The sequence below is a fragment of the Pristiophorus japonicus genome, chromosome 13, assembly GCF_044704955.1.
Source record: "Pristiophorus japonicus isolate sPriJap1 chromosome 13, sPriJap1.hap1, whole genome shotgun sequence".
NCBI lineage: Eukaryota > Metazoa > Chordata > Chondrichthyes > Pristiophoridae > Pristiophorus > Pristiophorus japonicus.
This window is the reverse complement of record NC_091989.1, coordinates 100,409,909-100,437,163: the sequence shown is the minus strand read 5'-3', so window position 1 is coordinate 100,437,163 and position 27,255 is coordinate 100,409,909.

The window sequence follows — 27,255 nt, the reverse complement described above, 5'->3', positions numbered from 1 at the left end:
TGGGGGAACCCCAGTGAGCAAGTGGGGTCTGGTGCGGTAGCTGAGCAGAACTCGGGACAGTCGGGTCTGCAGGGAGCCTTCCGACACGCGTTTCAAGCTTTGCTTCATCGTCTGAACTGCCTGTTCTGCCTGGCTGTTGGATGCGGGCTTGAATGGGGCAAATGGGACGTGCTTGGTCCCATTGCAGGTCATGAATTCCTTGAATTCAGCACTGGTGAAACACGGCCCATTGTCGCTGACTAGGCAAGCCGTGGGTGGCAAATATGGCTCGTAGGCTTTCGATGGTGGCAGTGGATGTGCTTACAGACATTATTACATACTCAATCCATTTTGAATAAGCATCCAAGACAACCAAGAACATTTTGACATTTTGCCTAGAAATGGCCCACATAGTCAACGTGGATCCTAGACCACGGTTTGGAGGGCCATGACCACAAACTTAGCGGTGCCTCTTTGGGTGCATTGCTCAGTTCAGAGCAAGCGTTACACTGGCGCACGCATGATTCTAAATCTGAGTCGATGCCGGGCCACCACACATGGGATGTGGCTATGGCTTTTATCATTACAATGCCTGGGTGGGTGCTGAGTAGGTCATGAATGAACGTTTCTCTGCCTTTCTTGGGCAAGACCACGTGATTATCCCACTAAAGACAGTCCGCCTGCAAGGACATTTCATCTTTGCGCCTGTGGAATAGCTTAATAACCTTCTGCATCTCTGCTGGGATGCTGGACCAGCTCCTATGGAGGGCACAGTTTTTTATCAGGGACAGTAAAGGATCCTGGCTGGTCCAGGTCCTGATCTGGTGGGCCGTAACGGGTGACTTTTCATTTTCGAATGCATCCATCATCATGAGCAAGTCTGCAGGCTGTGCCATTTCCACTCCGGTGGTGGGCAATGGTAGCCGACTGAGAGTATCAGCGCAGTTCTCTGTGCCCGGTCTGTGGTGGATTACATAGTTGTATGCCGACAGCGTGAGCGCCCATCTTTGGATGTGGGCAGAGGCATTAGTGTTAATCCCTTTGCTCTCTGAGAATAGCGATATGAGCGGTTTATGGTCAGTTTCAAACTCAAACTTGAGACCAAACAGATACTGGCGCATTTTTTTTACCACGTAAATGCATGCCAGAGCTTCTTTTTCAATCATGCTGTAGGCCCTTTTGGCCTTGGACAGACTCCTGAACGCATAAGCGACCGGTTGAAAAATCTCCGATTTGTTAGCCTGTTGTAACACACACCCGACCCCATATGATGACGTATCGCAAGCTAGCACTAATCATTTACATGGGTTACACAGGACAAGCAGTTTGTTTGAACATAACAGATTTCTGGCTTTCTCAAAGGCAGCCTCTTGTGAATTCCCCCATACCCAGTCGTCTCCCTTGTGCAGTAGCGCATGTAGGGGTTCTAGCAAGGTGCTTAACCCGGGTAGGAAATTACTGAAATAGTTGAGGAGTCTCAGGAACGACTGCAGCTCCATCACGTTCTGTGGTCTCAGCACGTTCTTGATGGCCTCCGTCTTGGCGTCGGTGGGTTTGATGCTGTCTGCTGCCATTCTTCTTCCCAAGAACTTGACCTCTGGCGCCAGGAAAACACACTTCGAGCGTTTCAACCTGAGTCCCACGTGATCTAGCTGACTTAGAACCTCTTCCAGATTCTTCAAGTGTTCGATGGTGTCCCGACCTGTGACCAGTATGTCATCCTGGAAAATCATGGTGCGAGGAACCGACTTTAGCAGGCTCTCCATGTTCTGTTGGAAAATTGCTGCGGTCAACCGAATCCCGAACGGGCCTCTGTTATCGATGAACAGACTTTTGTGCGTGTTGATGCAGGTGAGGCCTTTCGAAGATTCCTCCAGCTCCTGCGTCATGTAGGCCGAGGTCAGGTCCAACTTGGTGAACGTCTTTCTTCCAGCCAGGGTCGCAAATAGGTTGTCTGCCTTGGGTAGCGGGTACTGGTCCTGTCGCGAAAAATGGTTAATCGTTACTTTATAGTCACCACAAATTCTGACTGTGCCATCACCTTTAAGTACTGGGACAATCCCAGACTGGTCCACTCATTGAATTCTACCGGCACAATGATGTCTTCTCGCTGCAGCCTGTCCAGCTCAATTTCCACTTTCTCTCGCATCGTATATGGTACCACTCATGCCTTGTGGTGGATGGGTCGTGTACCGGGAACCAAATGGATCTACACTTTCGCCGCCGAGAAACTTCCAATGTCTGGCTCTAACAACGATGGAAATCTGCTGAGAACCTGGGCACATGAGGTGTCGTCGATGGACAAAAGCGCTTGGATGTCGACCCAGTTCCAGCGGATTTTTCCCAGCCAGCTTCTGCCTCTGGCACGATTCATAGTGGGAGTTCGTGCACTGCTCCATCCAAGAGACTTTGACTTCTGCACTGCCAATTACAGGGATCAGTTCTTTGGTGTAAGTTCTTAGCTTGGTGTGAATGGGGCTGAGCTTGGGAGCACTGTATATAAGCAGGCCACCCACTCTGGAGTTGGATCAAAGCCTGTCGAAGGCCTTTTTGCTCATTATGGACTGACTCGCACCCGTGTCCAGTTTCATAGATACTGGAATACCGTTCTGTTCAACTTTCAACATTACTAGTGGATATTTTGTGGTGAAGGTGTGTACCCCATACACTTCTGCCTCCTCGATTCGAGCCTCTAGTTCAGCCTGATCCACCGTGGGTCGATCTTCCTCTGCAACATGGTGGTTTGTGGGGTTTGCAGGGTTTGCAGCTCGCCTGCACATTCGCTGGAGGTGTCCCATTGTTCTGCAGCCATTGCACATATAACGCTTGTAGCGGCATTGTTGGGCCTGATGATCACCTCCACAATGCCAACAAGTTATTAACTGCCTCGCATTAACGATTGATGGCGGACTCTGGGTCATCTGAGATCGTGCAGCAGCTGGTGTGTGCGTTCTGCTTTGTATTTTCCTGCTTGAAAACGATGTTACTTTGTGCACAGTACTGGCCGAAACCTCCTTATGCTGCGAAATTTGTTTGCTGTTATCGATGGTGGACATAAATGCCTGGCCTATCATTATGACTTTGCTCAGAGTCGATGTTTCAACAGTCAATAGTTTGCGAAGGATTATCTCATGGCCAATGCCAAGCAGGAAAAAACATTTGTTCCAGGAATCCATTAAATTCACAATGTCAGCAAGGCGCCTTAGTTCGGCGACATAGCTCACCACTTCCTGGCCCTCCGACCGTTGACACGTGTAGCACCGATACCTCGCCATCAAAATGCTTTCCTTAGGATTTAGGTGCTCCCGGACCAGCGTACACAATTCTTCATAGGATTTGGTTGCTGGTTTTACCGGAGCTAGAAGATTCTTCATGAGGCCATAGATTGTTGCCCCACCGACATTAAAGAGGATCGCCCCTCGTTTGGCAGCTTTCTCGTCCCCTTCCAGCTCATTGGCCACGAAGTATTGGTCGAGTCTCTCCACAAAGACCTTCCAATCGTCCTCTTCTGAGAACTTCTCCAGGATACCAACTATTCTTTGCATTTTCACGTGGTTGTTCATTATCTTGTCGTCAATTGTTACGCTCATAATAAAGGATGAAACTGAGTACTGTAAGCAATGAGTAAGAGTGACCTTAGCTCCTTTAATTAGACTCCAGAGTGCCGGTACCGAGTGGGTGGCCTGCTTATATACAGTGCTCCCAAGGGATGCTGGGATCCCTTGGGACTCCAACAGGTAGGCCCTCTGTTGGTGGTGTGATTCAGGTTGCCAAGGGTTAAATACATAATACAACAGGAACAGGCAACCGGCAGAAATCTATACAGGAACTTCCTCAGGTGATGTAAAAGAACCCATTGCACTATTTCAAAGAAGATCAGGGGAGTTATCTTCAGTGTCCTGACCAGTATTTATCCCTCAATCAACATCACTTGAACACATTGAGAGGCCAGTTTCACATTAATGTTTGTGGGAGCTTGCTGTACACAAACTGGCTGCTGCATTTCTTACCTTGCAACAGTGACTACACTTCAAAAAGGATTCCACTGGCTGTAAAGAGCTTTGGGACATCCTGAGGAAGTGAAAAGCGCTATATAAATGCAAATCCTTTGTAAATTGTTGGGTGGATTGCCACCCGTGATGCTGTTGGAGCAACTTCATTCAGAGACAAATGCAGCTCACAAAGGGCATATGGCAGAAGGCAGTAGTTGCTGTCTGACTGGGGTGTTGAATGCAGTCAGCAGATAGCATCCAGATATCTAATGTGTTGCTTTAATCTTTCCTCCAATGAAAACAAGTTCATTTCTCAGAGTCTTTCTAAAACTCTGATTCCCAGAATCATCGTTACTGAAGTGGAAGTGTAAAATAATTATCACGGTAGATACTGTGAGGCCTGTGCAGAGTAGGAGGTTGATGTGGGGTGGTTGGAGGGAGGGGGCCGGCGGGGGGATGGGCTGTCATTTGCAAAACCAGAGGCCCAACCAGGGGTGTCCAAATTCGTGGGGCACCTGGTTTTCCTGATAATTGATCTGGGACAAAAAAATGGAGGTGGTACTGCTGGCATAGAGGTGGCCTCATTAGAATATTAAATGGGCCAATTTTAGTCTCATGTTGAATTTTCCGTTGGTGGAGATTCTGACCCCAGGACATGCCCCGCCCATAAAAACAGGATCAACAGGCTGAAATTGTTGAAGATTGCTTACCTGGCCTTCATAAAGGAAGAAGGTGTTGTATATGTGGACTTGTATTTACTCTGTACAGCCACCAGACGGCTCACCCCCTGGAGTCCCAAGGGATCCCATAATCCTTTGGGAGCACAGGTATTTAAGGAGGTTTCACAGGTTGGAGAGGCACTCTGGAGACCTGCAATAAAAGACTACGGTCACAGTGTTCAGTGTGACTCTTTCTCCATACACAACAACTAGCGACGAGATACAGATAGCGAACCCTAAGATGCAGAGAACAGTGGGCATCCTGGAGAAATTCTCGGAGGGAGATGATTGGGAAACTTTTGTGGAGCGACTCGACCAATACTTCGTGGCCAACGAGCTAGATGGGGAATAGAGAACTGCCAAATGAAGGGCGATCCTCCTCACTGTCTGTGGGGCACCAACGTATGGCCTCATGAAGAATCTGCTCACTCCAGTGAAACCCAGGGAGAAATCGTACGATGATTTGTGCACACTGGTCCGAGAGCATTTGAACCCGAAGGAAAGCGTTCTGATGGCGAGGTACCGGTTCTACACCTACAAAAGGTCTGACGCCAGGAAGTGGTGAGTTATGTCGCTGTGCTAAGACGCCTTGCAGGACATTGCGAATTTGAAGGACATTTGGAGCATATGCTAAGAGACTTTTTCGTACTTGGCATTGGCCACGAAACCATACTTCGCAAACTTTTGACTGTAGTCCATAGCGATAGCCAAAGCATTCATTGCCACCAGTAACAATACGAAGCAAATCTCTGAGCACACAAGTGCTGCTATAAGTATTGTGAACAAAGTGATGTGGTTTTCGAATCGTAACATGCAGGGCAGGTCACACATAACTGCAGCTGCATGTCCGCAGATGACTCATAGTCCACCATCAAGGATGATAAATGCAAGGCCTTTAACACCTTTTTGGTGCTGCAGGGGTGATCATCGTTTCCATTCATGCCGATTCAAAGAGTACATTTGCAAGGGCTGTGAAACAATGGGACACCACCAACGAATGTACAGGTGAGCAGCTAAGCCTGTTAAACCTGCAAACCACCATGTTGCAAAGGAGGACAGATCCACGGAGGATCACGACGAACCAGAGCCTCAGATAGAGGATGCAGAGGTACATGGGGTGCACACACTCACCACGAATTGTCCCCCGATAATGCTGAATGTTGAACTAAATGGACTCCCGGTGTCAATGGAGCTGGTCATGGGTGCGAGCCAGTCCATCATGGGCAAAAAGACTTTTGAAAGATTGTGGTGCAACAAGGCCTCAAGGCCAGTCTTAACTCCAGTTCGCATGAAACTAAGAACATACACGAAAGAACTGATTTGTGTAATCGGCACTGCTACCGTAAAGGTCTCCTACGATGGAGCGGTGCACAAGCTGTCACTCTGGCTGGTACCGGATGATGGTCCCACACTGCTCGGCAGGAGCTGGCTGGGAAAGATACGCTGGAACTGGGACGACGTCCGAGCGCTATCGCCCACTGAGGATACTTCATGTGCCCTGGTCCTAAACAAATTTCCTTCGCTGTTCGAACTAAGCATCGGGAAATTCCAAGGAGCAAAAGTGCAGATCGACCTAATTCCGGGGGCGCGACCCCTCCATCACAAGGCGAGAGCAGTACCATACATGATGAGAGAAAGGGTAGAGATCGAGCTAGACTGACTGCAAAGAGAGGGCATCATTTCACCGATCGAGTTCAGCGAGTGGGCTAGTCCTATTGTCCCCGTCCTCAAGGGAGACGGCACCTTCAGAATCTGTGGCGATTACAAAGTAGCTATCAATCATTTCTCCCGACAGGACCAATACCCACGACCAAAGGCCAACGACCTTTTTGCAACACTGGCGGGAGGAAAGACGTTCACGAAGCTGGAAATGACTTCAGCCTACATGACGCAGGAACTGGAGGAATCATCGAAGGCTCTCACCTGTATCAACATGCACAAAGGTCTTTTTAATTATAACTGATGCCCGTTTGGAATCCGATCAGCAGCGACAATATTCCAGAGAAACATGGAAATTTACTGAAGTTGGTCCCGCACACCGTGGTCTTCCAGGATGACATCTTGATCACAGGTCTGAACACAGTCGAGCACCTGCAGAACCTGGAGGAGGTTCTTAGTCAACTCAACCCCGTGGGGCTCAGGTTAAAACACTCAGTGTGTTTTCGTGGCGCCTGAAGTGGAATTCTTGGGAAGGAGGATTGCGGTGGACAGCATCAGGCCCACCAACACTAAGACGGAGGCTATTGAGAATGCTCCGAGGCCACAGAACGTGATGGAGCTGCGGTCATTTCTGGGACTCTTGAACTACTTTGGGAACTTCTTACCAGGTCTCAGCACACTGCTAGAACCACTGCACGTCTTACTACGAAAAGGGGGCGAATGGGTTTGGGGCAAAAGCCAAGAAAATGCCTTTGCAAAAGCGAGAAAATTATTATGCTCCAACAAATTGCTTGTGTTGTATGAGCCATGTATGATTGGTACTAACATGTGATGTGTCGTCATATGGTGTCAGGTGTGTATTGCAACAAGCTAATGATTTCGGGAAACTGCAACCAGTTGCTTATGCATCCAGGAGTTTGTCTAAGACTGAGAGAGCCTACAGCATGATTGAAAAAGAAGCGTTAGTGTGTGTCTATGGGGTAAAGAAAATGCATCAATACCTGTTTGGGCTAAAATTCGAATTGGAAACTGACCATAAGCCACTTATATCCCTGTTTTCCGAGAATAAAGGGATAAATACCAATGCATCGGCCCGCATCCAGAGATGGCGCTCATGTAGTCTGCATACAACTACGCCATCCGTCACAGGCCAGGCACAGAAAACTGCGCCGATGCTCTCAGTAGGCTGCCATTGCCCACCACGGGGGTGGAAATGGCACAGTCCACAGTTCTAGCCGTGGTTATGGAAGCATTTGAGAGTGAGCAATCACCCGTCACTGCGCAGCAGATCAAAACTTGGACAAGCCAGGACCCCTTATTATCTGTAGTCAAAAGGTGTGTGCTTCATGAGAGCTGGTCCAGTGACCCAGTGGAAATGCAGGAAGCGATAAAGCCGTTCCAGCGGCGCAAAGATGAAATGTCTATACAGGCAGACTGCCTTCTGGTGGCAATCAAGTAGTGGTCCCCAAGAAGGGCAGAGACACCTTTATCAATGACCTCCACAGTACCCACCCAGGCATCGTAATGATGAAAGCGATAGCCAGATGCCACATGTGGTGGCCCGGTATCGATGCGGACTTAGAGTCCTGCGTTCACAGATGTAATACATGCTCGCAGTTAAGCAATGTAACCTGGGAGGCGCCGCTAAGTTTATGGTGTTGGCCCTCCAAACCGTGGTCTAGGGTACACGTCGACTATGCAGGCTTGTTCTTTAGTAAAATGCTCCTTGTGGTTGTAGACGCGTACTCCAAGTGGATTGAATGTGAGATGTCGGCTAGCACGTCCGCTGCCACTATTGAAAGCCTGTGGGCCATGTTTGCCACACACAGCTTACCCGATGTCCTGGTGAGCGACAATGGGTCATGTTTTACCAGCGCAGAATTCAAAGAATTCATGACCCGTAACGGGATCAAACATGTCACATCTGCCCCGATTAAATCAGCGTCCAATGGTCAGGCAGAGAGAGCAGTGCAAACCTTCAAGCAAGGCTTGAAGAGGGTAATTGAGGGCTCACTGCAGACTCGCCTATCCCGAATCCTGCTTAGCTACCACACGAGATCCCACTCACTCACTGGGATCCCACCTGCTGAACTGCTCATGAAAAGAGCACTTAAGACAAGGCTCTCGTTAGTTCACCCTAATGCACATGAACAGGTAGATAGCAGGCGGCATCAACAAAGTGCATACCATGATAGCGCAAATGTGTCACGCGACATTGAAATCAATGATCCTGTATTTGTATTAAATTATGAACAAGGTCCCAAGTGCCTTGCCAGCATTGTCGTGGCCAAAAGAGGGGAGCAGGGTGTTTCAGGTCAAACTTTCAAATGGATTCATTCACCGGAAACACTTGGACCAAATCAAACTCAGATTCATGGACTATCCTGAGCACCCACCTTGGACCCTACCTTTTTTGATCCCCCAACATACACACCAGTGGCAACCGGCACCACGGTTGATCACGAAGCAGAACCCATCATCCACAGCAGCCCTGAGCCCTGCAGGGCCCAACACATCAGGCAGCCCAGCAAGGCCAGCTGCACAGCAGCCCAGCGAGGGCGCAACAAATGATTCAACAACACCAGCTTTCACACTGAGACGATCAACCAGGGTAAGAAGAGCCCCAGATCGACTCACATTTTAAATAGTTACATTATCGACTTTGGGGGGAGTGTTGTATTATATGTGGACTAGTATTTACTCTGTACAGCCACCAGAGGGCTCATCCCCTGGAGTCCCAAGGGATCCCATAATCCCTTGGGAGCACAGGTATTTAAGGAGGCTTCACAGGTTGGAGAGGCACTCTGGAGACCTGCAATAAAAGACTAAGGTCACACTTTACGTTGAGCTCACAGTGTTCAGTCTGACTCCCCATATACAACAGAAGGTATGTGTGTTTTTGTTGCATTTTCAGGTACACTTGGCTGCACTTTGCATTGATTGGTTTGACTGGGCGCGCTCCACCCATCCACTGCCCATCCTGCCACTCATGGGCCGCAGGGACACAGCACGGCAATAGGTGAGATCACAACAACTCAACACTTTTGAAAGCTGTTTATAAAGTGCGCTGGTACAATGTTTAAAAATATGAATTTAATGAAATGAGGAAATGGTATAATTTTGTAAAGGAATAATATAGTAATTTCAGCTGGAGCGTGGTTTGGAGAATTTGGGATGGAATGTTACAGGCCAACTCTGCCTGGTGCTCCTGTTTAGTGAGGCTCCGTTCAGGCAGTGGAGCCGCATTCAACACGTAAAAATAAATGATTTATTCATGTAATAAAAACAAAAAATGCTGGAAATACTCAGCAGGTCAGACAGCTTTTGTGGAGCGAGAAACAGACTTAATGTTTCAGGTCGATGACCCTTCGTCAGAACATGATTTGTTCGTGTATTTCGATCTATAAATATATGAAAAAAGAAATTGAATGATCAATTACTGCTTGTAAATGTATTGCCTGGTTCTTACCCTGTACTGCACTGGAGATTTGGGGCCCGAAATCGGTGGACATACCACCGTATAGAGGGGAGTCTGGGACCCTCCTGGTCTGTATAGAGGGGGGACTGAGCCTGGGGCCTCCCAGTCTGTATAGTGGGGGGTACTGGGATCCTCCCAGTCTGTATAGAGAGGGTCTGGGACCCTCCAGGTCTGTATAGAGGGGGTCTGGGACCCTCCCGGTCTGTATAGTGGGGGGATTGGGACCCTCCCAGTATGTATAGAGGGAGGACTGATCCTGGGATGCCCTGTATAGTTCAGTAGCACAGAAGACTCAATGGGGCGATTGTGACTTTAAGCGATGGTGTAGAACAGGTGATGGTGAAGCGACAGCCCAGTTTACGTCTCTCTCCAGTTTTACTCCCAGTGAAGTCAATGGGGGGAGATGTAAACTGGGCTGCTTACTCGCTATCACCCATTTCACACTATCACACAAAGTCAAAATCCACCCCAATCCATCATCAGTTACACTAAATCATGCAAGGGACTCTTCACAGAAACTTGTTTGCAGTAAATATGAATTATAGTTACAGATCATTGACTAATAAACCGATATTTGTACCTCTATTAAATTGTAAGATGTAATCAATATTCAACGAATCTTGTAAAGATTTAAGTACGGAGAATAAATAATATTCAGTTTGTTTCAGCACTCTGTATGAAAAGAAAGCCAAGGTCCAGAAGGCTCCCAGCAGGGAACACGGGCCGAACATCCCACCGACATTCTTAAAGGGACGGCACATCTCGCTGTAACTGGCTTTGTATCTGAACGACCTTGTGGCATAACCGTGTTACCGAGGAATATCACCACAAAGTAACTGCAGTTGGTGAGGTAATAGATAACTTTGTTAGTTACCCAACATCTGTGGGGAAACGTTCTAACCCGATCACCCACATGTTTTCCCTCCACTGGAACAACAGGAGTTGTAATATATTTCTCTGAGCTTTTGTAAAAAATAATTTCCTCATTAGAGACATAGCAGTTGGCACAGCAGAATGGGCCAATGGTTCTCCCCCCTCAGCCTTTCATGGGCTCTGCCCAATCTGGTCTGAAGGACATGGCGCTCCGTTACTTATCATCCCCGGCACCATTGCCTTTGCTACGGTTTTGTTCACGAAAAGATGTGGCTGCTGCCTGGCTGGAGTTGCATTCCTGATGTTCCTCCTTTGGACAATTTTTTAAAAAATTCATAGCCAATTGTTCCAATTCTTTGTCAAATCACAAACGCCAGAGGTCACCTTGCACACGCCAAGGATCACTCTGCGCCAATGCTCTTAGCCAAAAGGCCTAGAGCCACTGCACCGTTCCTGGAAGTACTGCAATACCAGGTTCGTGCCATGGAGGTGGATGGGTCAGGCCCCCCACACACCTCCGTGGAGGTGGATGGGTCAAGCCACCCCACCCACCTCCTAACTTTGACTGACATATTGGCGTCCTGGGTCGTCCAATGTGAGTTCATCAGAACATAAGAGCAGGAGTAGGCCAAATGGCTCCACCATTTAATGATTATGGCTGATCTGATCTTGGGCTCAGCTCCACTTCCCTGCCCGCTCCCCATAGCCCTTCACTCCCTTATCATTCAAAAATCTGTCTATCGCCACTGTAAATATATTCAGTGACCCAGCCTCAACAGCTCTCTGGGGCAGAGAATTCCACAGATTTATGACCCTCTGAGAAAAGAAATTCCTCCTCGTCTCAGTTCTAAATGGGCAACCCCTTATTCTGAAACTATGCCACCTAGTTCTAGATTCCCCCATGAGTGAAAACATCCTCTCTGCATCTACCTTGTTGAGCCGCCTCAGTATCTTATATGTTTCAATACGATCGCCTCTCATTCTTCTAAACTCCAATGAGCACAAGCCCAACCTGCTCAACCTTTCTTCATAAGTCAACCCCTTCATCTCAGGAATCAATCTAGTGAATCTTCTCTGAACTGCCTCCAATGCAAGTATATCCCTCCTTAAATAAGGAGACCAAAACTGTGCTCAGTACTCTAGGGGGCCAAATTCTCTGAAACATTAATGTGTTTATCCCTGAAACATTAACGTGTTTATCCCTGAAACAATAACATGTGTACAGATGTTGTCGGAGCTGCTCAGCATTTCTATTTAGATTGTGGAGTGAAGTTTTCTCCCTTCCCTTCTCCTGTGTTTCTCTGTGCCACACACAGGTTCACAGGTTGTGTAGAGCAGGTTGGTGACCTCCTCCCAGCCCCTCTGCCAGTGTTGCTATGAAGCTGACCACGTGGGGGTGTATAAGGTTGATCCGACACAGAGATTACCTTCCGTCACTTGGTGGGGAGTGTCCTGCTTGTGCTTACAGCCCCATGTTGAGGGCACGGCTGCGATTAGTATTTCACAGTGTGGCAGACTGTAGGCAGATAAACCTGGGTCCCAAAGTGCATGGCCTTCAAAAGTTGTCATGTTAAAGACACAGCATAGCCCTGTGGGGATGGTGAATTCTTCCTATGTGATAAAGACTATCAAACTCTTGATTACCCCGAGTGTGAGCGAGTTTGGATGACCTTGCCCAGACAAATGAATGAGCAGTAAGAACTGACTGTTACCCTGAGATAGTCGGTTTATTATGTGGGGGAGGGTGAGACCTCGAGGATGGTAGGCACCTTCTCATTAATTGTAAAATACAGGATGCTTTTGTCTGGTGTGAATAATGACTCCACTGTTCAGTGAAGCTATCTTTAATTTCCCCGACAAGTTACTCACTGATTTACTCAGGGGCAGACTATGAACTAAAGCATTCAGCAAGGTGGGGGATGGATGTCAGATATGGGAATGGGACACTTGGAGATGCAACCCATTGTCAGCATCGCAGCAAAACTCTCTCTAGTGTGTGGCAACAAAGTGCCTGTAAACCCCAGCCTTGGACAACTCCTCCTGCTGCAGCATGGGAGTTTTCCACTTTTCACACCATCAGAACATAAGAAATAAGAGCTGGAGTCAGCCATTTTGCCCATCGAGCCTGCTCCATCATTCAACAAGATCATGGCTGATCTTCTCCCTCAACTCCACCTTCCCGCACAATCCCCATATCCCTTAATTCCCTTTGCTCCCAAAAATGTATCTTGAATATAATCAATCACTCAACATCTCTCACACAGCTCTCTGGGGTAGAGAATTCCAAAGATTCACAACCGTTTGAGTGAAGAAATTTCTCCTCATCTCAGTCCTAAATGGCCGACCCCTTATTCTGAGACTATAGCCCCGTGTTCTAGATTCCCCAGCTAGAGGAAACATTTTCTCAGCATTAACTCTGCCAAGCCCCTTAAGAATTTTATATGTTTCAATGGATTACCTCTCATTTTTCTAAAATCTAGGAATATATGCCTAGTCTACTCAATCTCTCCTCACTGGGCAATCCCCTCATCGCAGGAACCAGTCTAGTGAACCTTCATTGCACTCCCTCTAAGGCAAGTATGTCTTTCCTTTTGGTAAGGAGACCAGAACTGTACACAATACTCCAAGTGTGGCCTCACCAATGCTCTGTATAATTGTAGTAAAACTTCTTTGCTCTTACACTCTAATTCCTTTGTAACAATAGTTAACATACCATTTGCTTTCCTAATTGCTTGCTGTAATTGCATGTTAAATTTCTGTGATTCATGTACAAGGACACCCAGGTCCCTCTGAATGCAAACATTTCTCAGTCTCTCACCATTCAAAAAATATTCTGCTTTTTTGATTTTCCTACCAAAGTGCATAACTTCACACTTTCCCACATTGTATTCCATTTGCCCACTCAGTCACCCTGTCTATATCTCTCTTCAGCCTCTTTGCGTCCTCCTCGCAGCTTACTTTCCACCTAACATTGTATCATCAGCAAACTGGGACACTTTACACTCAGTTGCTTCATTTAGGTCATTAATATAGATTGTAAATAGCTAAGGCCCAAGCACTGATCCTTGCAGTACCCTGCTAGTTACAGTCTGCCAACCTGAAAAAGTCCTGTTTATTCCTACTCTCTGTTTTCTGTCCATTAACCAATCCTCAATCCATGCTAATATATTACCCCCAATCCCATGAGTCCTAATTTTGTGTGATAACCTCTTGTGTGGCAGTTCATCGAATGCTTTTTGAAAATCCAAGTAAACTACATCCACTGGTTCTCCCTTATCCATCCTACTAGTTACATCTTCAAAAAACTCTAACAGATTTGTCAAACACAATTTCCCTTTCATAAAACCACATTGACTCTGCCTAATAATATTATGATTTTCTAAGTGCCCTGCTCCCACATCCCTAATAATTGATTGTGGCATTTTGCCCAGTACTGATGTCAGGCTATCTGGCCTATAGTTCCCCGTTTTTTCTCTTCCTCCTTTCTTAAAGAGCAGGGTTATATTTGCTACCTTCCAATCCTTGGGGACTGTTCTAGAATCTAGGGAATTCTGGAAGATTAATAGCAGTGCAGCCACTATCTCTGCAGCTATCTCTTTTAAATCCCTAGGATACAGGTCGTCCGGTCCTGTTTTATCGCCACTTAGTCCCATTAATTTCTCCAGTACTATGTCTTTACTTATACTGATTTCTTTAAGTTCTTCATTCTCTCTAGACCCTGGGTTCCCCAATATTTCCAAAATATTTTTTGTGCCTTCTACTATGAAGACAGATGCAAAGTATTTGTTTAATGTCTCTGCCATTTCCTTATTGCCCAGTATAATTTCTCTTCTCTCTGCCTCTAATGGGCCCATGTTTACTGTCACTAATCTCGTTCTATTTACGTACCAATTTACACATTTACAATCTGTTTTTATGTCTCTTGCTAATTTATTCTTTTTTTTTCTTTCCTTATCAATTTCTTGTTTGTTCTTTGCTCAATTCTAAAATCCAGCTCTTGTTTACTCGGTCTCTTTGAGTGAGGATGCCCACTAAATTGTGTTCTCTACCTCTCCTCACTAGGAACTGGATTGAGACTGCCAAACTCACTTCATATCGAGCCTTCATAGCTACTAGCCAGCAATGATTTTCAATAGAAATAAAACCAGGGAGAGATGTAAAACAGGGTACTGACTCGCTCACTGCTTTGCACAAATTTAGGATCTACACCACATACGCCTCAATATTTAAAATTCTCATTCTTGTTTTCAAATCACTTCATGGCCTCACCCCTCCCTGTCTCTGTAACTTCCTCCAGCGCTGCAATCCTCCGAAATCTCTGTGCTCCTCCAAGTCTGGCCTCTTGCATATCCCTAATTTTAATTGCTCTGCCATTGATGGCCATGATTTCAGGGTCCTAAGCTCTGGAATTCCCTTTATAATCCTCGCCACCTCTCCTCCTTTAAGATGCTCCTTAAAACCTCTTTGACCAAGCTTTTGGTCACATGTCCTAATATCTCCTTATGTAGCTTGCCGTCAAATTTTGTTTGTTAACACTCCTGTGAAGCACCTTGGGATGTTTCACTAAGTTAAAGGCGCTATATAAATACAAGTAGTTGTTGTTGAGAACAAAATTGAACACGATGTGATGCCCACACAGTGGAATAGCCCACCAACTTTCACTGCCGAGACCAAACCTGAAGAATGGTCATCCATTAAGGTTCAGGAGACTGGACCAGTGCACATGGAACCCTCTCCAACATCAGTCAGTGAGAGGACAAACGTAGGGCTCAATATTCCCCAATGCCGTTTTTTGGCATATTGCCAGTTACGTCCTTTTTTTTGATCCCAACTACTCGAAAAAAATAAGTAGCAAGTTTCCCAGTTCTGTTTTTTGAAATTGGCGCCGCACAGCCTGTCCTGTAGCTTTGGCAAGTCGAGCCTAATGTCTGCGCATGTGTGAAAAAAAAGGAAGTTTTTGACGTGATAGCTATGGGCGTGTATGGCCAGTACAGCTCATGGTCTGCATTCGGCCATTTTTAAAGAGCCAGTTGTGTGTCAGAACTTTAATTCTCATTGGAAAGATCGGAGCTCCAATACAATATGCAATGCAGTTCAAGGACCAACAATTTCTCACAGGATGAAGTGGAGGCACTGGTTACTGTAATTGAGGCCAGATGGCACGAACTGGACACCAGCAGAGGTGAGATAAAGGTTTCACTAAAAGAAATGAAGAAACGCTGGAACCAACTTGCAGAAGATTACTGTGCAATGGTGACCACCCCGAGGTCTGGCGGCCAGTGCAAAAAGAATTGGCAGGACCTTGATCAAGTAGTTAGTGTAAGTAATATTTTCATTTATTTAATGGAACTGCAATTGTAAATGTCACCAGCTGTATATGTCCCAACCAGCAGAAAGACACCCTCTCTAAATGTTATATTTTCATCTTTGCAGAGGAAGGTGGCACACAACAAATGGGAAAGAACTCGAACAGGAGGAAGCCCGGTAAATCTGCACCCACTGACACCCTTGGAAAAGAGGGTCGCTGCTTTAATGGGTCCTGCCTGGAGAAAAGCAACCACCATTGCACAAGCTGGGCCCACACTCGAGGGAGAGGGTAAGTCCTGCAAATTCCACAGTCTGGCTTTGCTAAATGTTAAGTACTGCGTGGGCTAGCCATGCTTTGGTTCATGGGGATGTCTCCGTCAGCTACGCTTCGGTTGATGCAATGTGCTATCATTCATCGTGGTCCTTCAAATCAGCCTGCTGCCTGCACTGTGTGAGCCTACTCATGCCACCCACCCTGTCCCCTCCTCTGCTGCTAACCATTTGTCTGTTCTGTTATATTTTGCAAAACTTGAGGTCAACCCTGACGATACAGAAGAAGATGCAGACGTGGACGAGCCTGAAGAGGAGAATATCTTCCAATCCCATCTTCCAGGTCAAGAGCATGGGGTGAGGGTGAGGGGGGGGGGGGAGTAAGGATAAGGGACAGGGGATGGATGAAGGCCCCACTGTTATACTCACTTTGGAGGAGGTTCCGGTGCCACCCATTGAGGTGCCAGCCCCTTTCTTGAGTGGTACGAGTGTTGCTGGGACATTCCATGGTTTCCCAAAGTCTGAGGCTGCAGATCCCAGTGGGATGCAGCAAGGCACATCCAAGGTGAGGAGGGGAAGGAGAGCTCTACAGCGCTCTCATGAGGTGCAGGATCGAACAGATGTGCTTCAGATGATGGCAATGAGTGCAGAGAGCATTGACCTTACGCGATCACTCCTGGGCACCATCAGTGGCGTGGGTGATGAGGTATCGGGACTGTTGGGAGAAGTAACAACATTCTCAAGAGAAATGGGAACAATGTCCGGGGAAATGAGGGAGGGAATATCTCAGGCAGCGGATACAATGTCAGTGCACATGAGGGAGGGAATGTTGCAGGTAATTGACACACTGTCAGGGCACATGAGGGAGGGAATGTTGCAGGTAATTGACACACTGTCAGGGCACATGAGGGAGGAAATGTCAGAGTTAGCTGCTGCAATAAGGGAACATGCCCAGACTCAGTGCCCATTGACAGAATCAACTTCCACTCCCACTCCAAATCCCCAGACCAGCCTCTGAATAGGCCCAAGCGGGGCCTTCCACATTACCAGCTGCCCCCCCCCATCAAGAAGTGCGCATTACCCGAGATGTTCGAAAGAATAAGCTTGGTACCAACCCGAGAAATGCTGCACCATCGCCTGCGGGCAGGGGTAGAGTCAACAAGACCAAGCGCAGCGGGCGGTCTTAGAATAAGGTGGAGGAGAGATGGGTACAGCCTTTCTTTGCTGTTGTTATTATTATTGTTACTGTTGTAACTATTCTCAACTTAAAGGTTTTTTGTAAGTTATGTATATTTACAAGTTTAAAATTTTGTAAGTGATCTTAAAGTTTTTAAGTGATCTTAGGTGTGTAAGTGAACTTAAAGTTTGTTAGTGATCTTAATTGAAAACTTTAAAGTTGGATACATGAATATGTTCATTAAAGTTAAGTGCAAACAAGTGTTAAACTTTTGAATAAAATATATTTAAAATTATAACTGAATCATTTCCATTATTTGTTCCATTGACACAAGGCAACATTATGGAACGGGTCTAAACAGTAAACATGGTCCAGTTGGAGTAGTTGCCGCTGAGCCTTCAGGTAGCAAAGCATTCATGGATGAACTGCTGGTGGAAGGCTCGAGCAATCGTTAAAGGGGCATGACGGCCCGCCCTCCTCCGCCGTCATACTCCGGGTTCAGGTAGTTGCATGGCTTCCTCATCCTCGTCCTACGCCTCCTCCTCCTCCGCATCATCTGCATCTTCCTCATCATCATCAGCCACTCTCACCTCAGGTTGGTCTTCCACTATCAGCTGCTGCTGCCTCATGATGGCTAAGTTATGCAGCATGCAGCACACAACATTGAACTGACCGACAATCTCAGGGGAGTATTGCAAGTAGCCTCCGGAATAGTCCAGGCATTGGAAACGCTGTTTCAAGATGCCGATGGTCCTCTCTATTATGCTGCGCGTCGCAATATTAAACATGTTGTGCTCCCAGTCAGCTTCCATCCGGGTTACTGGTAGGGGCGTCATGAGCCAGTTGGCGAGGCCATATCCTTTGTCTCCCAATAGCCAGTTCTGCCCTTCTGGTTGTTGCTGAAACATGGCAGATACAGCGCTCTCACGTAGGATGAATGCATCATGGGTGCTCCCATGGTATCTTGCATCAACTGATATGATGCAATGCATGTCGTCACACACGAGTTGCACATTAATGGAGTGGAAGCCTTTTCTGTTCCTGTATATCTCAGAATCCTCCAAAGATGCTCGCAAGGCGATGTGTGTACAATCAATGCAGCCCCATACCTATGGGAAGCCAGCAATCCTGGAGAAGCCCACAGCCCTTTAATGCATTGCCTGGGTAATCATGGAGAATGTTATGTAGTCATTCGTCTGGGCATATAATGCAGCAGTCACCTGCCGAATGCAAATATGTGTTACATGTTGAGAAATGGCGCACACATCCCCAGTTGTGGCCTGGCACAATCCAGATGCATACAATGAAAGTGTAGCTGTAACCTTCACTTCAACTGACAAAGCAATCCTCCTGACACCTCTAGTTTGCAGGTCTGCTTTCACTAACTCACAGATCTCAGTTACAACTTCTTTGTGAAAAAGCAGCCTTCTGACACAGTCTGCATCACTCAGGTGTAGGTATGAACACATGTCTCGACATACCCGAGGTGGGTAAGGCCCCCTACCCATCATCCTATGTGCTCTGAGGTTCCTCATGTGATGACATTGAATTAATTGTCTCCTCCACAGCACTATCATGCAGCTGGCATTGTCAGTATTGCCCCCATGATTAAATTGTACCTTTGCAAGAAGCTCAAAAGAGCAGGCAGGACAAGCTTCCCCCGACCTCGGGCTTCATTTGATGCTGTTTGCCGCATAGCAGCATAGTGTAAGGGTTCTCATCCCTTCAGTTCGGCTTCCAACAAACCCCCCACCCCCTCGGGCTTCATTTGATGCTGTTTGCTGCATAGCGGCATAGTGTAAGGGTTTCATCCCTTCAGTTCGACTTCCAACAAACCCCCCACCCCCTCGGGCTTCATTTGATGCTGTTTGCTGCATAGCGGCATAGTGTAAGGGTTTCATTCCTTGAGTTCGGCTTCCACAGCCCCCCACGATTCTTTTCAAGCCGAGCCCCGAGCCCTCATGTCCGGGCGAGGGATGGATTCAGCCGGCCGACACTCCGACCCTCCAGCCTGGTTTGGGGACGTTCGGTGGAGGCGTGGCATTTATGTAAAAAAATCAAACTTGAAGAATTGCAAGAAACTTCCATTCTCTGCATTTTCAGTTGGAAAAATTGAAGCTTGATGATGCATATTTATGTGTTCTTGACACCCTCCAAAACTTCACCTGAAAACAATGGCGCCTTTCTGCACGATTTTTTGATGTGCGCTGGTTTTTCTTAAGTGCCCAGAAGGTTTTCTGGGAGTGGTCACATACACTGTCCTAGGAGAAATGTAAGTTGGCCAAACTTGCATAATTGTGGAAAACTGTCACAAACATCAGGTTACAGATTTTTAAATTTACCCCCAAAAAAATGACGTACGCCAAAAAAACGGTGCAAAACACTGGGGAAATTTAAGCCCTTATTATAAAGAGTGTAGGAAAATGGTGTGAAATGAAAGAGGTGTATGTATTGTGGAGAAGTGCAGTGGAAGAAGCCGAGCCCCTTGTGCTGAGCATTTCTTACCCCAGGCAACGAGGCACAGCTTCTGCACATAGGTGTTGAACACTTTAATCAGGATAATGTAAAGATGGAATGCTTCAATCCCCATCCAGGTAGAACTGCAGAGTAAGACTGAACGCAGGCTCATGGCAATGGCTTCACACAGACTGCCGATGGTGCGAGATGTCAGCCACTCGTAGAGCAGGAAACTCAGCTTCAGGAGGAAAGGTGCACTGCTGAGATTAACGTGGATCTCACTCGACCTTCGCTTTCATGGATAAGAAAAAAGATCCGGCAGCATCAGCAAAGAATTTTCTCCTTTACTTTTTTGTCCTTCAGGTCTGTTCTCTGCAGCCGATCAGGTGATTGACCAGCCTGCTCTGAAACTGCTCTCATTGTCCTCTTCTGGGTGGTCACTAGGCGGCGCCAGAGACCGTACAATTCCGGGTGCCGACGAGGAAGCACCAGAGACTGTACAATTGCGGGAGGCCAGTAGGCAGCGCCAGAGACCATTTAATTGCGGATGGTTCGGCGGCGCCAGAGACTTTACAATTCCGGGTGGCCACTAGGTGGCGTCAGAGACCATACAATTCCAGGTAGCCACTAGGAGGCGCCAGAGACCATATAATTCCAGGTAGCCACTGGGAGGGGCCAGAGACCATACAATTCTAGGTAGCCATTAGAAGGGGTCAGAGACCATTCAATTACGGGTTGCTATTTGGCGGCACCAGAGAAAATACAAATCTGGGTGACGACCAGGAGGCGCTTGAGACCATACAATTCTGGTTGCTACTAGGCGGTGCGAGAGAACATACAATTGTGGCTGGCCACTAGGTGGCTCGAGAGACTGTACAATTCCAGGTGGTCACTCGGCAGCGCCAGAGCCCGTACAATTCCGGGTGGCCATCAGGCGGCGCCAGAGAGCATACAATTCCAGGTAGCCACGAGGAGGTGCCACAGACTGTACAATTCCAGGCAGCCACTAGGAGGGGCCAGAGACCATACAATTCAAGGTAGCCATTAGGAGGGGCCAGAAACCGTACAATTCCAGGTGGCTACCAGGTGGCGCCAGAGACCATACAATTGTGAGTGGCCACTTCGTGGCGCCGGAGAACGTAGAATTGTGGGTGGCCACTAGGCGGCATCAGAGACCGTACAATTCCAGATAGCCACGAGGAGGGGCCAGATACCATACAATTCTAGGTAGCCACTAGGAGGGGCCAGAGATTGTACAATTCCTGGTCACTACTCGGCGATGCCAGAGACCATACAAATCCGGGTGGCTACCAGGAGACATCAGAGCCCGTGCAATTCTGGGTGGACACTAGGCGGTGAGAGACTGTACAATTGCGGGTGGCCACTAGGCGGCTCGAGAGAAACATAGAAACATAGAAAATAGGTGCAGGAGTAGGCCATTCGGCCCTTCTAGCCTGCACCGCCTTTCAATGAGTTCATGGCTGAACAGACCGTACAATTCTGGGTGGCCACTAGGTGGCATCGGAGACTGTACCATTCCGGGTGGCAAATTAGGCAGCGCCAAAGACCGTACAATTGTGATTGGCCACTAGGCGGTGTGAGAGACCATACAATTCCAGGTGGCCACTCGGCCACGCCAGAGACTTTACAATTCCACGTAGCCACTAGGCGGTGCCAGAGACCGTACAATTTTGGGTGCAAACCAGGCAGTGGAACAGACCATACAATTCAAGGCAATCACACGGAGGCACCAGAGATTGTACAATTCCAGGTAGCCACTAGGAGGGGACAGAAACCAGACAGTTTCAGGTAGCCATTAGGAGGCGCCAGAGACTGGACAATTCCAGGCAGTCACTAGGAGCGGCCAGAGACTGGATAATTCTGGGTCAACATGAGGCAGCGCCGGAGAACATACCATTCTGGGTAGTCACTAGGCGTTGACGGAGAACGTACCCAGAGACCGTACAATTGCGGGAGGCCAAAAGGTGGCGCCAGAGACCGTACAATTCTGGGTGGCCACTAGGACGCGGCAGAGACTGTACAATTTGGGAGGCCAATAGGCAGCACCACAGATCATACAATCGCTGGTGGCCAATAGGTAGCGCCAGAGACCATACAATTCCAGGTAGCCACTAGGAAGCGTCAGAGAATGTACAATTCATGGTAATCACAAAGAGGTGCCAGAGACCGTACAATTCCAGGTAGCCACTAGGAGGGGACAGAGACAGTGCAATTTTGAGTGGCCACTTGGCGGAGTGAGAGACCGTACATTTGCGCGCGGCAACTAGGCGGCTCAAATGACTGTACAATTCTGGGTGGCAACTAGGAGGCGCCACAGACCATACAATTCCTGATGGCCACCAGGACACACAAGAGACCATACAATTGCGGGAGGCCAGTAGGTGGCACCAGAGACCATGAAATTCCTGCTGGCCACCAGGATGTCCAAGAGACCGTAAAATTGCGGGAGATCACGAGGCAGCGTCAGAGACTGTACAATTCAGTGTTGCCACTAGGTGGTGTCAGTGACCGTACAATTCCAGATAAACACTAGGAGGTGCTAGAGATTGTACAATTCCATATAGTCACTCGGAGGGGACAGAGACCATACAAGTCCAGGCAGCCACTCGGAGGGGCCAGAGATTGTACAACTCCGGGTCACCACGAGGTGGCGTCAGAGACCGTACCATTCTGGATGACGACTATTCGTCGCCAGAGACCATACCAATCCAGGTGGCTACAAGGTGGTGCCAGAGACTGTACCATTCCGGGTGGCAAACTAGGCGGTGCCAGAGACCATACAATTGCAGTTGGCAACTAGGTGGCACGGGAGACCATACAATTCTGGGTGGCCACTAGGCCACGCCAGAGACCGTACAATTGCGGATAGCCACAAGGAGATGCCAGAGATCGTAGAATTGCGGGAGGCCCGTAGCTGGTGCAAGAGACCGTACAATTCTGGGTGGCCATGAGGACGCGGCAGAGACCATACGGTTGTGGGAGGCCACTCGGAAGTGCCAGACATCGAACAATTGCTGGTGGCCACTAGGTGGCAACAGTGACCGTATAATTCAGGGTGGGCACTAGGCGGCGCCAGAGACCATACAATTCCAGGTAGTCACGAGGAAGCACCAGAGACCAGACAATTCGAGGTAGCCACTAGGAGGCGACAGAGACTGCACAATTCCATGCAGCCACCAGGCGGTGCCAGAGACCATACAATTACGGGTAGCCACTAGGCAGCGCTAGAGATCATATAATTCAAGGCAATCACAAGGAGGCGCCAAAGACCGTACAATTTCAGGTAGCCACTAGGAGGCACCAGAGACTGTACAATTCCATGTAGCCAGTAGGAGTGTCCAGATATCGTACAATTCCAGGCAGCCACTCGGTGGGGCCAGAGATTGCACAATTCCAGGTCGTCACGAGGCGGCGTGGGAGACCGTACCATTCTGGGTGGCCATGAGGGGTTGCCGGAGACAGTACCATTCCTGGTGGAAAACTAGTGGGCGCCAGAGACCATACAATTGCGGTTGGCCACCAGGTGGCACGAGAGACCATACAATTCAGGGTGGCCACTCGGCAACACCAGAGACCATACAATTGCAGGTAGCCACTAAGAGGTGCCAGAGGTCGTACAATTGCGGGAGGCCTGTAGGTGGCGCGGGCTCATGGTAATGGCTTCACACAGACCGCCGATGGTGCGAGATGTCAGCCGCTCATAGAGCAGGAAACTCAGCTTCAGGAGGAAAGGTGCACTGCTGAGATTACCGTGGATCTCACTCGACATTCGCTTTCATGGATAAGAAAAAAGATCCGGCAGCATCAGCAAGGAATTTTGTCCTTTACTTTTTTGTTCTTCGGGTCTGTTTTCTGTAGCCGATCAGGTGATTGACCAGCCTGCTCCGAAACTGCTCTCATTGCCCTCTTCTGGGTGGTCACTAGGCGACGCCAGAGACCGTACAATTCCGGGTGCCTACTAGGAAGCACCAGAGACTGTACAATTGCGGGAGGCCAGTAGGCAGTGCCAGAGACCGTTTAATTGCGGGTGGCTACTAGGCGGTGCCAGAGAAAGTACAAATCTGGGTGGCCACTAGGCGGCGCCAGAGAGCGTACAATTCCAGGTAGCCACGAGGAGACGCCACAGACTGTACAATTCCACACAGCCACTAGGAGGGGCCAGAGACCATACAATTCAAGATAGTCACTAGGAGGGGCCAGAGACCGTACAATTTCAGGTGGCGCCAGAGACCATACAATTTCGGGTGGCCACGAGGTAGCGCCGGAGAACGTAGAATTATGACTGGCCACTAGATGGCATCAGAGACTGTACAATTCCAGGCAGCCACTCGGAGGGGACAGATACGATACAATTCCGGGTAGCCACTAGGAGGGGCCAGAGACCATACAATTCCGGGTCACTACTCAGCAGCGCTAGAGACCATACAAATCCCGGTGGCTATCAGGAGGCGCCAGAGACCGTGCAATTCTGGGTGGACACTAGGCAGTGAGAGAGACTGTACAATTGCGGGTGGCCACTCAGCGGCTGCAGAGAGACTGTACAATTCTGGGTGGCCACTAGGTGGCATCAGAGACTGTAGCATTCCAGTGGCAAACGAGGCAGCGCCAGAGACCGTAAAATTGTGGTTGGCCACTAGGCGGCGCGAGGGACCATACAATTCCAGGTGGCCACCAGGCGATGCCAGAGACTTTACAATTTCACCTAGCCACTTGGCGGTGCCAGAGACTGTACAATTTTGGGTGGCCACAAGGCAGCGGCAAAGACCATACAATTCAAGGCAATCACAAGGAGGCACCAGAGGCTGTACAGTTCCAGGCAGCCACTAGGAGGGGCCAGAGACTGTATAATTCCGGGTCGACATGAGGCAGCGCCAGAGACCGTACCATTCCGGGTGGCCGTTAGTTGGCGCCGGAGACTGTACTACTCCTGGTGGCGAACTAGGTGGCGCCAGAGACCGTACAATTGCGGTTGGCTACTAGATAGCACGGGAGCTCATACAATTCCGGTTGGTTGCCCGGCCACGCCAGAGACCGTACAATTGCGGGGGGCCATTACGTGGCGCCAGAGACTATACAATTCCGGGTGGTCACGAGGGCATGGCAGAGACCGTACAATTGGGAGGCCACTGGGCAGCGTCACAGATCGTACAATTGTTGGTGGCTACTAGGCGGTGTCAGAGACCATATAATTCCACATAGCGACGAGGAGGTGCCAGAGACCATACAATTTTGGATGGCGACTAGGTGGCACCAGTGATCATATAATTCAAGGTAATCACAAAGAGGCGCCAGAGACCGTACAATTCCAGGTAACCACCAGGAGGGGACGGAGACCGTGCAATTCTGGGTGGCCACTACGCAGTGCGAGAGACCGTACGTTTGCGCACGGCCACTAGGCGGCTCAAGAGTCCGTACAATTCAGGGTGGCAACGAGGAGGCGCCAGAGACCATACAACTCGTGATGGCCATGAGGACACAAAAGAGACCGTACAATTGCGGGAGCCCTGTAGGTGGCTCCGGAGACCATACAATTCCTGCTGGCCACCAGGATACCCAAGAGACCGTAAAATAGCAGGAGACCACGAGGCAGCGTCAGAAACCGTACAATTCAGTGTTGCCACTAGGCGGTGCCAGTGACCATACAATTCGAGGTAGCCACGAGAAGGTGCTGGAGACTGAATATTTCCAGGTAGCCACTAGGAGGTGCCCAGAGACTGTACAATTCCAGGTAGCCACTAGGAGGGGACAGAGACCATACAGTTGCAGGCAGCCACTCGGCGGGTCAGAGATTATATAATTCCAGGTCGCCACAAGGCGATGCCAGAGACCGTACCTTTCCGGGTGGCCACTAGACGTCACTGGAGACCGTACAATTGCAGGTAGCCACTAAGAGGTGCCAGAGATCATACAATTGCGGGAGGTCTGTAGGTGGCGCGGGCTCATGGCAATGGCTTTACACAGACCGCCAATAGTGCGAAATGTCAGCCACTCATAGAGCAGGAAACTCAGCTTCAGGAGGAAAGGTGCACTACTGAGATTACCGTGGATCTCACTTGACATTCGCTTTCCTGGATAAGAAAAAAGATCCGGCAGCATCAGCAAGGAATTTTGTCCTTCAGGTCTGTTCTCTGTAGCCGATCAGGTGAGTGACCAGCATGCTCCGAAACTGCTCTCATTGCCCTTTTCTAGGTGGTCACTAGCGGCGCCAGAGATTGGACAATTCCGGGTGCCCACTAGGAAACACAAGAGACTGTAAAATTGCGGGAGGCCAATAGGCAGTGCCAGAGACCGTTTAATTGCGGGTGGCTACGAGGCTGCACCAGAGTCTTTACAAATCCGGGTGGCCACTAGGTGGCATCAGAGATCGTACAATTACAGGTAACCATGAGGAGGCGCCAGAGACCGTTCAATTCTAGGTCACCACTAGGATGGGCCAGAGACCAAACAATTCCAGGTAGCCACTAGAAGGAGTCAGAGACTATTCAATTCCGGGTGACTATTCGGCGGCGCCAGAGAAAGTACAAATCTGGGTGGTTACCAGAAGGTGCCTGAGACCGTTCAATTCCAGATAGCCAATAGAAGGGGCCAGATACCATACAATTTCAGGTAGCCACTAGGAGGGGCCAGAGACCGTACAATTCTGGGTCGCTACTCGCCGGCGCCAGAGACCATACAAATCCAGGTGGCTACCAGGAGGTGCCAGAGACTGTGCAATTCTGGGTGGACACTAGGCGGTGAGAGAGACTGTATAATTGCGGGTGGCAACTAGGCAGCTCGAGAGAGAGACCGTACAATCTGGGTGGCCACTAGGTGGCATCGGAGACTGTGACATTCCGGGTGGCAAACTAGGCAGCGCCAGAGACCGTAACATTTATGGTTGGCCAATAGGCGGCGCAAGAGACCATACAATTCAAGGTGGCCACAAGGCCACGCCAGAGACTTTACAATTCTACGTAACCACTAGGTGGTGCCAGAGACTGTACAATTTTGTGTGGCCACAAGGCAGCGGCAGAGACCATACAATTCAAGGCAATCACAAGGAGGCGCAAGAGATTGTACAATTCCAGGTAGCCACTAGGAGGGGACAGAGACCGGACAGTTTGAGGTAGCCATTAGGAGGCGCCAGAGACTGTACAATTCCAGGCAGCCACTTGGAGGGGCCAGAGACATGAGGCAGCGCGGATACCATACCATTCCGGGTGGTCACTAGGCATCGCCGGAGACCGTACCATTCTGGGTGGCTATTAGTTGGTGCCGGAGACTGTACCATTCTGGGTGGCAAACTATGCGGAGCCAGAGACCGTACCATTGCAGTTGGCCACT